The sequence below is a fragment of the Macaca fascicularis genome, chromosome 14 (genome assembly GCF_037993035.2).
Source record: "Macaca fascicularis isolate 582-1 chromosome 14, T2T-MFA8v1.1".
Lineage (NCBI taxonomy): Eukaryota > Metazoa > Chordata > Mammalia > Primates > Cercopithecidae > Macaca > Macaca fascicularis.
The window spans coordinates 21,356,078-21,368,158 of record NC_088388.1 but is presented as its reverse complement, the minus strand read 5'-3'; the positions used below and the strand labels follow the sequence as shown (position 1 = coordinate 21,368,158).

The window sequence follows — 12,081 nt, the reverse complement described above, 5'->3', positions numbered from 1 at the left end:
GCAGTGCATGTCACAAAGGGTGATGGTGTGGGTGTGGGCTGTAGACAGGTGACTTCAGGGAATGTGGCTGCTGAAGGTGTGAGGAGGTGGGACTGGAGCAGTTGTGTGTGTGTGGTGGGGGGCAATAGTGTGAGTGTCCTCATAAATGTCACCATGAGTGACTGACAGAGTAGGCGGGTGGTAATTCCAGTGGGTGACTATCTCGGCAGCACTGCGATGGGTGGGGAGCCAGAATGCGTGAGAGGATGCCGGTGGCAGGCGCCAAGACACTTCTGAGCTTGCCTCCTGGGGACGTCCTTCACGCCGGAAAGAAAGAACGAATGTGTTTTCTCTGCCTGTTGAAAATGATTCCGAGCGAAGGGCCGCGCCTCCTGGCCGGCGCAAGCCTGACTCCGCTGTGTCAGAAGATGATCTTTCACAGATGCTGAAAAGTTAGGAAGTGTAATTACGGGGAAATTGCGCTCAGGCAAACGAGTACAAGCCAAGGGCTGCCAGGCCCCATTCCTCACCTGAACGCCCTGATTGTGGCCGACAGCCCCACATCTGTATGTGCTTTGCAGCCAGAAGAGGAAAGAGAGGGGAAGCAGGAACGGGGTGGGGAGGGGAGGGATAGGGAGGGGACCTGGAGCCACCCCTGCCAACGGCTCCCTGGCTTCCTCAGGGAGGAGCTGAGGGAAGGCCGAGGCCTGGGACACATTCCTGGGTTCCGAGGGCCTTCTGGGGTGCCCTCATTCCTGGGGGCGCTGGGGAGGAGGAGCTGGGGAAGAGAAGTAGAGCTGACGCCACTTCTATTCTATCCTCTTCACTTTACTGGTGGGGAAACTGAGGCTGCAGATGGCCAAGGAGCACACAGTGAGTTAACAGTGCAGGCAGGATAAGATCCTCCACCTTCTGAACAGCAGGAGCTCTTGCCAGAGCCCCTGAGGGGCAGGGTGGGAGGGGCAAATAAGGAGCTGACCCGGGGAGCAGCAGGGTGCCCCTGCCTCCCAGTCGGCATCTGGTACCAGCCTTTGGGGTAGCTCTGCCCACTGGGCAGCCTTGGCATTCCTTAAATTCCTGGCTCTCATCCTCCCACCAGGGCTCCTGCCCCATGGCCCCTCTCTGCTGGAGCAACTGGGACTCCTCTCAGCAGACGGACCTGCAGCTCCTCCTTTGCTCTGTTTCTTCCCACTGGGCCCCTCCCCTCGCCTCGCCTCTCCTTTCAGCTCCTGGGATAGCCCAGAGTTTGGAGCCTCCCGCTCTTGTTCAAACCCTCCTGGGCCAACTCAAGGGCACCCTGATGCCCTCTGCTCCCCACAGGATGGGCACTCCCTCCCTCCCACTCCTTGGCCCTCTCCTGGTCTATGGAAACAATTCTTCCCATTGGGCATAAGTTTGCTCCCCATCTCCATGCTTCTGGTAACAAGCTGCCCTGCCCCTGAGCCTCAGAGGAGGTACAGGCAGGCCCAGGCTGGATAATTATCCCAACATCCTCCTGGCCCCAGAAATTGGGTCAGGGAAGAACATGTGACTCCACAGGGCCAATCAGAGTTCTTCTCTGAGAAGGACACTGGGAGCAGGAAGCTGGCTTCAGTCCCTCTGCAGCTGATAGATTGGGAAGCTGGAAGTTGGAATCCAGACTTTTCTTTATCCTGTAAAGTAGCCCACCTGCAGGAGGTAAGAGTGAGGCATGCAGAGAGTTAGAGGTGGGGGCAGGGCATGAAGAAATGATTGATTGTTAGCATTTTTGAACTCTGGATTTAGTCCTGTCTTCATCCCCATACCTCCCAGTTGTATTAGCTAATTTTTATTTTATTCCATTCTTATTCTATTCTATTCTATTCTATTCTATTCTATTCTATTCTATTCTATACTATTCTATTCTATTCTATACTCAGTGCATTCAACTGGGTTTCCATCAGTTGCAATCAAGAGACCTGATGAATGCAGCTGTCACAGAGCTGGAGCTTGGGTGTCCTGGGAAGTGTTGATGGGTAAGTTGGCAGGACCGAGGTAGGACCAGTGCCAGAGAGGTTGATGGTCCTCTCTTGACTGGGTGGGGCTTGGTAAAGGGCAGTCTGGCATGGTAGAAATTTGCCAAGGAATAACTATGCACAAAAGAATTAAACAATAAAACCCCAACACAGAAGCAAATGTACAGCTTTTAGTTCCAGCTGCAGCCATTGAAGGAATGCATGTCCAGAGGAGGGAAAAGCACACACATCCCCAGGGGGAAAGGCCATCTGAGGGAAGGCGGGGTTCCAGGCAATACTCAACCTAGAGGACACACCTGGGGATGAGGCATAGGAGAGAAACTGGAGCAGGAGAAGCAGGGCAAAAAGGGCGTGGAGTGTGGGCTCCACTGTCACCAAGAGTCACTGAGGGGGAAGCATCAGTGCACAGCCTGGTGATGCCACTAGTAATTGACATTTAGTAGCCCAAAACTCAGTGGCCCATTTTATTTTACTGCAGGTCCAAGTATCGTGCCCTTTTGATACACCTGGCTTTTCCAAGAAGTTTTCTGCCTGGAATGCTGGCTGGGAAAGCGCAGGGAAACCCTTGTACAGCCAGCTCAAGCTGAGTGCCTGGAAGTGACGTAAATGTTGGTGGTTTTGTCTAGTTTGGTGTCTTGCCTTAGCCACACCTGAAGTCATTCTTGTAACTCAACGACTTTGCTTCAGACACAGCCAATGAAGAGGGGAAAGGAGAGTGTTTGCAAAGCACCTAGAATGTACCAGGCAAAGTTACATACCTTTCCTTCTTTTCATTGACCTTACATCTGTGATCTCATTTAATCCTACAATGACCCCATGGGGGATATGTTATAATTCCTACTTGATAGGTGAGAAAACTGAGGCTCAGGAAGATTAAGTAACTTGCTTAAGGTCTCTGAGCTAGAATGGGGCAGAGTGGGAACTCCAACCCAAATGTGTGTGTTTGTAAACTCTGACCTTTCTCCAGCGCCTTGCTTCCTCTGGAGAACTAAACCCTCCCTTGGAAGGACATGATGGAAACTCAACAGCCAACTTGACAGTCAGGAACTGCATAGTCTCCTGTGAATGATTTATGATTACATCAGTGATGAGACTCTGGGTAAGCCCTAATCCCCACTCACTAGGGTGCAATGTCCTTGGCAGGTCCTGGCTCCATCTTTTAGTAAACATTGTTCCAGAGAGCTAGAGCCCACACCTAACAAGAAATGGCCAACTTCAGCCTCTCAGAATCCAGGCTCTCCAGGGGAAGGAGGGGCTGCCCCAGCACCCGCCCTCCATCTGTGGTGTCTCCCTCACATGGGCTGCTTCGGGCTTCCTCCTGCCGGGTTCTGGCTGGGCAGTGATAATGATGGCGTTGCGCTCCGCTCAGGCCTCCTCTGGAGTGCTTGCAGTGACTCCCTTCCCTGCACAGAAATGTCAGGCTGTGCCTGCTGCAAGGCTTGCCCTTCTACCCTCTTCTGTCTGTAGAAATCCTATTCCTCTCCAAGGCATAGGGCCAGTCCCATCTCCCTCACAAAGCCCCTCCTTATGCCTTAACCAGATGTGATTTTTTTTTTAAACCCCTTTCCCCAGAATCACATCTTGTGATTGACTTGAAGGTTAGCTCCAATACCAGCTCCTATGAACACATCCACCCTCCAAGAAGACTTCACCTCTCTCTCTCCAGGCCTGCGATATGCAGTTCCTAGAATGTGACTAGGATGAGCTGTGAAAGTGTCAGTTTTTTCTACCAGGGCACCAGGACTCAGGACACCTTGACTTTGCCTAATCAGTGAGTTCCCAGGACTGAGATGACACTCAACCCGTGTTTTCCAGAATAATTAGGTTGACGCCTTGTCTGTGTCTCTTCTCTGAATTTATCTAACATGCCTGGGATTAGAGTCGTGGAAGTAGTTCCAGGAATATGACCAAGCCCAGGGCTCCTTGTACCCCTCTGCCCCAGGCACCAGGGACTTCCATGTCCCCTCCAGCATTGTTGCTGTTGAAACTCCTCCAACACCAAGCAGTTCAACCTTGGGTAAATAACCTCTCTTCTCTGAGCCTTAATTTCCTCCACAATAAGATGAATAAGTTGGTCAAAATCATCTCTAAAATCTCTCTTAGCCTAAAAATCCTCCCAGCAGGTTCTCACAAAAGCAAACCAATTAATAATGGTGAACAAATTTTTGAATAGTGGAAACCGAAGCACAGAAACAGACAATTCAAGCAGAAAGGATCGACTGGGTTGACAAGGATGTTGACAACGATGACAATATTTATCATGATCATTTATTGCGTTGCCATGTTAGGCACTTTGTATATACTTTCTTGGATCTTCCCAATAAACCTTTAAGGGGAGAGTAAAACCCATTTTATAGATGAGGAAACTGAGGTTCAGAGAGCTGATATGATTTTTCTCATTGTCCTACCAGAAAATGGCTAAGAACCTGGAGCTGGACCCCCTGGGTCCCCTCCGGTACTCTTCTGGAACATTCCAGGCAGGCCCAAGTGGCCAGAGCAGGCCCCGCCTGCCTCCCCCCTGCCCTCTGCGGCTGTTTTGCATCCTGCCAGATTCCTGAGGTGTCAGGCCTCATTACAGCCCCGTGCCCCAGTGAGCGTGGAGAGGCAGTTGACAGGTATACAATCTGACCGCGGCTCCCTTCAAATCATCAAGTTGTCTTCAGGCAGGAACATGCCGGGAAGCCAGGCAGAGGCCCCTGGCTTGGCTGCATAATCTGATGCACATTAAAAACATCTTTCGGATGCCTTTTCTTGTTGCACGCTCATTCTCACTGTTTTGTTTTGATTTTTGTCCTCCATCCAACAAAAGCTGATGAATAGTCAACTCTCTAGGCTGTCTGGTCCAAGCAGGGTCTCACCAACCGGACAGGTATTCAGGGACTACTGACCTTCTCCGTGTTTGCCTGGCATCTGGGTGACAGTGCCTGTGGCACAGGGCCACATCCTAGCAAGGCTGGACAAGAACCCATACTCTGCCTCCCTGTCCAATTCCAGGGTGTGAGTTCAATTTTACCACGACACTCAACGGAGAGCCTGGACTAATAATAATCATTGCTGGCATCGAGTGAATGCTTGATTTGGGGGCTGAACCCCTTTTTATGTTTGGGGAATTCTCCATCCCAGGATGAGAGTAGGGAGAGAAGAGTCAGCTTTCCACCAAGAAGCGAAGAAAGCCAGATCCTTGCTCTCCTGGGGCCTTTGCAACCAGGAAGTGGACATGTGACCAGAGCCAGCTAATCCGACGCTCCTGTCCAAAACTGGACTCCGGCCAGAAGCCATGGAAAGTTCTGCTCCACAGCTACAAGTATCCTAGAGTGGCCAGGCCACAAATGGTAGCAACAGGAGTGGGGTGCCTTGGGCTGCAGGTGGCAAACAGGAAGCCTCATCTGCGGGTTCCATAGCATGGCTTGGATTGTGGTTTTGGCCGCCGACTTCCCTCTTGTTCTGGCTTTGTCTGACCCTGGATTACCAGCCTTCCTAGAGACGATGAGCTGTTACCTTTCTGCTTAAAGCAGTCAAAGGCCACTTTCGTTGTTAATAACTAAGACCTCTGGCTAGAACCCCTGTGATCACTTGTTTAATTCTCATATCAATCCTTCAGGTAGCTATTAGCCTCATGTTACAGACGAGGAAATTGAAGCACAGAGGGATTAAGTAATAGGAAGTCACACAGTAAAAAATGGCAGGGCCATGGATTCAAACCCAAGTCTGTGGACTTCAGAGCCTGGGCTCTTAACTACTTCAAGAAAGAGCTTTGACTGGACGTGGCAGCTCATGCCTATAATCCCAGCTACTCAGAAGGCTGGGGCAGGAGGATCACTTGAGCCTACAAGTTCCAGACTGCAGTGAGCTGTGATGTAGCCACTGCGCTCCAGCCTGAGGGAAAGAGCAAGACCTGTCTCAAAAAAAAAAAAAAAGTTTACAGAAGACTAGATAATGGCCCTCCAAAGATGCTCATGTTCTAATTCCCAGAATCTGTGAATATGTTACCTTATATGGCAAAGGGGAATTTACAGATGTGATTAAGTTAAGAATGTTATGATAGGGGGATTATCCTGGATTACCTGGGTGGATCCATTGTAATCACAAGGGTCCTTATAAAAGAGAAGGAAGATGTGAGGATAGAAGCAGAAGTCAGAGAGGAGAGGAGATGCTACGCTGCTGTTTTGAGTGTAAAAGAAGGAGGCCCCCAGCTAAGGAATGCAGGTGGCCTCAGAAGCTGGCAGAGGCAAGGAAGTGAGCATCCAGAAGAAACCAGCCCCATCAACACCTTGACTTTAGTCCATGAGACTGATTTTGGACAACTGACCTCTAGAACTGCCACATAAGACATTTTTGTTGTTTTAAGCTACTACATCAGTTATAGGAAACTATACAGGGCCAGGAAAATCTTTCCACCTTTTGCAATTCTTGTTGAAGGTAGGCTATCTAGAGAAGGGAATCTTGTGAGGAGCCCAGCGCGATACCCCTAGGGCCTGGCACAGTGCCGGGCTCAGGGCTGCTCTTCTCTGTATCTGTATTGAGTGAAAGGATGAATGAGCACAGGATCCCTGATCTCCTGCCCTGGTTGGCCAGCCAGGAAAGATGAAGCCAGCAATGCAGTCATAGCCATGGCTTTGGTCCCAAGCCCAAGAGAAGATCCGGGAATCCCGAGTGGGTCAGCCACATAGAGGTTTGGGCAGACCTAAGCCCAAAGCTGACCTTGTCACCCCCATTACCCTTTCCCACCATACCTGTGGCCTCTGTCACTTACAACTTCATGGTGAGGAAAGGCCAAGACAGAATCAGTGAGCCAAAGAGAGAGCTCTCCTCTCTGCTCAGGAATGAGCACAGAGGTTGGAGGGCCAGGGCTCAGCCCCAGTCTAGACGGCCATGCTGTGTTTCCTGCTTGAGTTCGCTTGTGGACTAACCCTCACGCAAGCCCTCCAGGTAGGAGGCTAGACCCTCTGGAGGTGGCCTTGAATTCATGATTTTTTTTTTTCTTTGAGACAGAGTTTCGCTCTTGTTGCCCAGGCTAGAGTACAATGGCACAGTCTTTGCTCTCTGCAACCTCCACCTCCTGAGTTCAAGCGATTCTTCTGCCTCAACCTCTCGTGTGGCTGGGATTACAGGCACCCACCACCGCACCCAGCTAATTTTTATAGTTTTAATAGAGATGGGGTTTCACCATGTTGGCCAGGCTGGTCTCAAACTCTTGACCTCAGGTGATTCACCCGCCTTGGCCTCCCACAAGTGCTGGGATTACAGGCTTGAGCCACTGTGCCTGGCCCAGATTTTACAATGTTTGCCTTTCTGTGGGACGTGCCTAGAGGGAGCTTGCCTGAGAACAGCTAACATGATACACATCTACCCCCATCCCATTGCCTTTGTCTTATTTCTGGGGAAGTGGCATGTTCTTCAGGAAAGCTAGGCACAGTATATGCAAACGCGGTATTATCTTTGCAACTTTTCTATAAATCTAAATTTATTCCAAATAAAAGCTGATTAAAAAAAAAAGAATCATACTAGCTTAGGCATCACTCAAGTGGAAACCAACGCAGCGGGCTGGGGTAGCTGTCCCTGCCACTCACACTGGTGGCACCTATTCTTTTCCTCGCTGTGATTTAGACCATCCCAAGCTGCGATGATCCTTCCCACTAAACCAGAAGTTCCTGAGGGCAGGGGCTGTGTCTCGTCACATTCTCTGCACCTGTTACAGAGCATTTACCAGTCACCCTTCTAAACACTTCACACTCCTTTCATCCTCACAACACCGCTGGGAAGAAGTTGCTATTGCTGTCCCCATGTCACAGAAGAGCAAACCGAGGCTCAGAGAGGTCACAAAGCAGGCAAGTGACAGGATTGGGACCAGAAGGACTGGCTCAGCAGCCTATCTGCATGTCTTAAACCCTCCGCCAGGGCAAGCCATATAGCTGGGGGCCAAGCAGACTTGGCATGGGGTTAGCATCCCAGCTCTGCCCCTCACCAGCGAGGTGGCCCTGGACAAGTTCCTCAGCTGCTGTGAGCTCAGTTCCCTCATCTGTGAAATGCAGAGAACAGTAACTACTTAATATGGAGTAGATGAGATGCAACGTATAACCTGCTTAACGCAGAGTGCGACACGTCCTAACCATGAGAAGATGGTCAACGGTGGCCATGAAGATGACATGCAAGTATGATGATGGTGATGTAATGCTGAGTGAGTGGGCAGTGCAGGAGGAAAAGGAACTGTTAGCAGTTTCTGGAGAAGTCCAGGTGTGATGAACTGGGGGCTGGTGGAAGAGCAGAGGGCAGCAGGAGGTAGAAAACCATGTCTGCAGGAGGCCAGAGAGAAGAGAGGGAGGAGCCCACCGGCATGCCAACATGGCCAGCAGAAAGTGATGATGAGAAAGCAGCCCTGCCCCCAGGTCTGAGGCAGACTCTTCAGACTTGGAGAAAGCACAAGTTTCTACCACCACCTCCTGTACTGCTCCAAACTTTGGAAAAATCAGCAAATGAGGCAAGGTCCTGGGCAGCCCTGCTTCTCCCAGGGTAGAAAGGGCTTGGTCTGTTGTTTGTTCCATAGTTAGAAGTAGAGTCTTGTCCCCGCCCAAGCAGAACGCTTTTGTTTGGCAGGAGAAGGAAGAGCTGGGCAATGCCAGAGAGGAGCCCCCCCAACGCCACATGCTCTGAGTTCCCCAGCATGCCTACCAGAGCCCAGGTGGGCGTGGAGGCTGTAGGAGCCCTCACCACCCACCAAGCGGAGCTCCAGAGGCTTGGCACCACTGAGAGAGGCGGCGGCTGTCAGCACTGAGCAGAAAGGCATTCCGAGGCGCAAGAATAGCCCGACCACAAGACAGGAAGACAGTCTCTGAAACATTGTTCTTCCCTGGAACAGAGCAGACCACATGTTGGGAGGCCCTGGGGTTTCCTGGAACTGCTGAGAACAGAGGCGCTTTTCCAGGTAGACTGATTTCCCCTGTGGAGTCTCAAAGCCCTGTACCCGGAGTGGGCACCTTCACCAAGGGGGTGACATCCTGTGCCTGTTCATTTTATGTTAAAGACACTCTCCCACCTGTGTGTGGTGGCAAGAAAGTGCCATTCATGTGACCACCTGTCAGAAGATGGTCCATGCTTTTATTGTTTGTGTGAGACCCTAGGCCACAAGTAAGTGTTGACAGAACTTGGATCCCACTGTGAGTCACAGAAAACACAGAGACTTCAGACTCACCCCCGGTCACACAACTTTGTGCGTTCAGTTGATTGCTTATTAGACATCAATCGAGTGCCTTTGTGTAAGGTCTCATTCTAGGAATAGGGGTGGGATGGCAAACAGGATGAGGCCCTGGCTCTTGCATGTTATTCAGTTGTCCTAGTTTACGTCTAGATGGGAGAAAAGAGACAAGGAACAAGGAAACCAAGAAAGACAGCAGATACTTTCAGACGGCAATCAGTAACACCAGGAAAATGAGCAGGGTTATGGGATGGTAGCTGCTTCCATCAGGTGTCAGGGAGTCCTCTGGGAGGAGGTGGCATCTGCATGAATTCTCTGGAGCTGAGGAGCAGCCAGTCATGCGAAGACTTGGACAAAGGGTATTGGGAGCCCAGAAAACATTCAATGGCAAAGGCCCCAAGGAGGAGCAAGTGAGGAAGGGCAGGGTGGCCAGAGTGGAGTGTGGACAGGGAGGGTGGCACCAGATGAAGGTGGGGTAGACCCAGTGGCTGGGCTGTGTAGATGCAGAGCCTTGGAAGCCAGAGGGGAATTCTGGACTTGATTCTAAGTAGTGTCAGAAGCTACTAAAGAGTTGTAAACAGAGGCATGGCATGATCTGCCTTTTGTTTTCAAAAGTCTGTTGGCAGTGGGAGGACAGTGGGTTGCAGGGGACAGTGGGAGGAAGCAGGGAGACCCCATAAGTCTGTTCAGTTCCAGCCAGAGAGGATGAGGACTCTGGCTAGGGAGGGAGAGCAGGATAGTCAGGGTGTGCTCTAGGAGGTATGCTGATGGGAGCTGCTGATGGCACCAATGGAAGAGGGGGATTCAGAATTAGGGTTTGAGCAACTGGATGGGTGATGATGTGCATTTGCTGCTGTGGGGAAGAGCAGGTTTGTGGGGTGGAGGTGGGGGTCAAGCTAGCACCACATTCATCGGGAAGCTGAGCAACAAGGTGTTGAACAAAATTCAACTTGTGCAGAGACAACCTGTAGAATGGGAGAAAGTATTTGCAAACTATTCATCAGACTAGGGACCAATATTCAGAATATATGAGGAATTCAACCCCCCACAAATAATCCAATTCAGAGGGTGCAAGCCCCAAGCCTTGGCAGCTTCCACATGGTGTTGAGCCTGCAAGAACACAGAAGTCAAGAATTGAGGTTTGGAAATCTCCACCTAGATTTCAGAGGATGTATGGAAATGTCTGGATGTCCAGGCAGAAGTTTGCTGCAAGGGCAAGGCTGTCATGCAGAACCTCTGCTAGAGCAATGTGGAAGGGAAATATGCGGTTGGAGCCCCCACACAGAGTCCCTGCTGGGGCATAATCTAGTGGAGCTCTGAGAAGAGGACCACCATCTTCCAGACCCCAGAATGGTAGATCCACCGACAGCTTGCACTATGTCTGGAAAAACCACAGACACTCAATGCCAGCCCGTGAAAGCAGCTGGGAGGGAGGCTGTACCCTGCAAAGCCACAAGGGTGGAGCTGTCCAAGACCATGCAGACTCACCTCTTGCTTCAGCGTGACCTGGATGTGAGACATGGAGTCAAAGGAGATCATTTTAGAGCTTTAAGATTTGATTGCCCCACTGGATTTCGGACTTGCACGGGGCCTGTAACCCCTTAGTTTTGGTCAATTTCTCCCATTTGGAGTGACTGTATTTACCCGATGCCTGTACCCCCATTGTATCTAGGAAGTGACTAGCTTACTTTTGATTTAACAGGCTTATAGGTGGAAGGGACTTGCCTTGTCTTAGATAAGACTTTGGACTGTGGACTTTTGGGTTAATGCTGAAATGAGTTAAGATTTTGGGGGACTGTTGGGAAGGTGTGATTAGTTTTGAAATGTGAGGACATGAGATTTGGAGGGGCTGAGGTAGAATGATATGGTTTGAATCTGTCCCCACCCAAATCTCATCTTGAATTGTACTCCCAGAATTCCTATGTGTTGTGGAGGGACTCAGTGAGAGATAATTTGTATCATGAGGATGTTTTCTCCTATACTATTCTTGTGGTAGTGAATAAGTCTTATGAGACCTGATGGTTTTATCAGGGGTTTCTGCTTTTACATCTTCCTCATTTTTCTCTTGCCACCACCATGTAAGAAGTGCCTTTCACCTCCCACCATGGTTCTGAGGCCTCCCCAGCCACGTGGGACTATAAGTCCAATTAAACCTCTTTTTCTTCCCATTCTCAGGTATGTCTTTATCAGCAGTGTGAAAACGGACTAATACAGACACCAAAGTAGAATGAATAATATCATGGAACCCAATGGACCCATCACTCAGATTCAACATTTATCAACATTTTGCTACTCTAGCCTCATTTGTCCTTTTTTTCTTTTTCTTTTTCCTTCTCTCCCTCCAACTGTCAACCATTTTAAAATAAATTCTGGGCATTTCTATGTCATTTTACTTCTACACACTTTCCTATGTATCTCTAAAATATATAGTTTAAAATAAACATAACATACTATTATTGCATCTTACAAAATTAGCAGTAATTTTTAGTATTATTAAAAATTCAGTTCATAGTAAAATTTTCCTAGTTGTCTCAAAAATGTCCTTTTACAGTTGGTTTGTTGAGTCTAACAAGGTCAACATACTACAGTTGGTAGTTATGTCTATTTAAATCTTTTCATCTTAAACTGTCCTCTATCCATTTTTTTTCTAGTTTGTGGTCCTCCTCCAAATTCATATATTGAAATACCAGCCTTCAATGTGATGGTATTAGGAGGTGGGGCCTTTTAGGAGGTGATTATACCACAAGGGCAAAGCCCATGTGAATGAGATTAGTGCCCTTATAAAATCAGTGCCCTTCTAAAAAAGGCCTGAAAGAACTTCCTTGCCTCTTCCACCATGTAAGGACATAGTAAGAAGACAGCTGTTTACAAACCAGGAAGCAGGCCCTTACCAGACACCAAATCTGTGAGGACCTT

General features: G+C 49.5%; 1 long non-coding RNA gene across 1 annotated transcript; it reads left to right on the top strand.

Moving 5' to 3' along the window:
• The first annotated feature begins 2,428 nt into the window (after positions 1-2,428).
• Positions 2,429-11,636, top strand: LOC102135091 (uncharacterized). Its single transcript, XR_006692317.3, has 2 exons — positions 2,429-3,072; positions 11,341-11,636. It is a non-coding gene; the product is annotated as an uncharacterized lncRNA (long non-coding RNA).
• Positions 11,637-12,081: the final 445 nt, after the last annotated feature.